This window comes from Myodes glareolus, chromosome 14 (assembly GCF_982192425.1).
Source record: "Myodes glareolus chromosome 14, mMyoGla1.1, whole genome shotgun sequence".
NCBI classification, from domain to species: Eukaryota; Metazoa; Chordata; class Mammalia; order Rodentia; family Cricetidae; genus Myodes; species Myodes glareolus.
Genome location: NC_142039.1, coordinates 48,168,428 through 48,170,687, shown reverse-complemented (window position 1 = coordinate 48,170,687; position 2,260 = coordinate 48,168,428). Strand labels below are relative to the sequence as shown.

The 2,260-nt window shown below is 43.8% G+C and overlaps 1 long non-coding RNA gene across 1 annotated transcript; it reads right to left on the bottom strand.

The window, feature by feature from the left end:
• Positions 1-339: 339 nt before the first annotated feature.
• On the bottom strand, positions 340-2,039 carry LOC146892015 (uncharacterized). Its single transcript, XR_015005111.2, has 3 exons — positions 1,905-2,039; positions 1,573-1,778; positions 340-1,152 (listed from the first exon to the last, which is right to left on the bottom strand). It is a non-coding gene; the product is annotated as an uncharacterized LOC146892015 (long non-coding RNA).
• Between the last annotated feature and the right edge of the window lie 221 nt (positions 2,040-2,260).

The following is a 2,260-nucleotide window of genomic DNA, read 5'->3' as shown; positions in this document are numbered from 1 at the left end:
TCACAACACACACACACACACACACACACACACACACACACACCCCTACCTGCCCCACCCATCCAGTGTCTCACTGCAGCTTCTAAGTAGCTCTAACAGAAAGAAAAAGGTAAAAGGATGTGGCCACCAGCGTAGTCAGCAACCTTCAGCACAGAGCATAGGAAATCTGTTGCCAATTTATGGGGAAAGTTCAGGTTTGGGGACATGGAGGAATTCTTCAGTGGGGTGGCACATTCGTATCACATCTAAAGCCCCAATTTCTAGCCCCAGACTCCTCCCCCAGTGCCCCCTGGGAGCTTGTGAAGATTTTTCATACATCGTGACTTCCTGAATACACAATTAAGAATCATACTCAACTTTATTCCAGCTTTATTAAAAGTAACAAAGTAATTTATAAACAGCTTTTTAGAAGGAAATGAGTGACATGTAATCAAATGCTGGGGTTCTGGAATATTCTAATTTCTGGTGGGAAAAACATAAATTCTTTCTATTGTAAAGGATACATGTGTAAACAAAAACTGGGACGTGAATACAAAGCAAAATATTTAAATTTCAGCCACAAAAGCCGTTTTCAAATTGTATGCTACCTCCCAGATTCTATAATCAAAGAATTCCTCGTTTTTTAAGTGGTAAAACTTACAAATGAAATACAAAAGGAACTGAAGTGAAGGGGTCAGGGCGGATGGGTTAGTTACCATTAATGCCACTTTCAAAGCCGAGTTGAAATTGAATGTCAAACAGCTAAGGTTTATTGTACACGTGTTCTTGCTCGTTAAAGCCTGTGCTGAGCACGAAAGTGGCCCGTGGGGATGCTAGAGGAGAGAGGAGGAGGTCTGGAAATGAAACTCATGGTCCCTCCAGTCAGCATCCCGTGACATGTCCACTGTGTCACGCAATACCTGGAGCGAATCTTGCTTTTCCTCTTACCCTCTGTCCTCCCGGCTGCGTTAGTTTCTTGCTGGCCTCCCTCAGTCTGTTGACTTCTTTTCCTCAGAAGCAGAGTTGGAAATGTTTGCAAGAGGGGAGAGTGAGATCAGCATGTTCTGCTTGGTTAGCGACTGTCTGAAAGGAGATGTTGTCTCCTTGGAGTCTACCAGGGACTGTTCTGTGCAGGGAACTAGCTGACGCTTTCGCCTTCCCGTTCTCTCCTGCCTGTGTGGAAAGAAAGGCTTCGTCATTTGGTAACAAGGGACTTTTCGCACAGGACTTTGGGTACACATCAACATGTAAGGACCAAAATATCCCAGATAGAAACAGTTTGGGGGTCATCGTCATTTTGGCTTCTTCCTGTCATTTCTTCCCCTCTGCTGGGTTGAGAAACAAAGAAATCAGCTACAATGAGTGAAAATTTCTTTCTTGTGTCAATTCTTTCCTCGCTTTAGCTTATTAGTTTTCCTGTATTTTATTTGAACACTTAGGCACTTAAAAATTAAAAATGAGATTTACTTGTATCAAAGTAAACATAGCTAACATGCGGTTAGAAAGACTTTTTTTTTCCCTAACATCCTAACATGATTTAAACAAGGACATAGCAAGAAAATAAAAGACTGAAGCAGGCACATTACTCATTACCACTGTGCTGCTCTTCCTGTTCCGGATGAAGACAGTCCGTTGTCCCCTTGCCATGCTAATCCATGGTTGGTGGGAGTTTTAAGGATTAGTTTCACTTCCAAAGAAAGCCTGTTCCGTTGTTCAAAGCGCTGCAGTAATTCTGGCCGCTCTGAGGCTTCGGTGGCTTTTCCCTCTGAGCCTCCCGTCTGTCTACTCCAGCTTACTTGCTGGGGGGAAAAAACAGAAACAAAACAACAGCCACAGCAAAACTGGATGAGCTGACATTCCCCTGCCAGTGCCAGCGAAAGCAAGCAAGTGCACACACTAAGAGCCCCAGAGAGGACAACACATACCCAGGGCAGGAGCAGAACTGTGTGGTCTTTTGACAACAGCATAACTTCCAAAGAAATAAGGCAAATCCTGAAGAAATGCATCCACTCTATAGGAAACTAGAGAAAGAGGGGAAATGGACAGTTGAGTGAAAAAAAAAAAACGAAAAAAGGAAAAAAAACGGATAAAACATTCTGGTCCTGGGCTGGTGCCCTGGCTGTGATCCCCATATCTGCACACCCCCGTCTCCCCAGCCTGTTTCCTAGGACTCTGTGCTTAGTAACAACAGCAGCCACCACTATTGGAGCACAGTCACACATCCTCTGTGCTGGATGCTTTCCTACATGAACTCTAATTTTCACAACAATCAAAAATCATC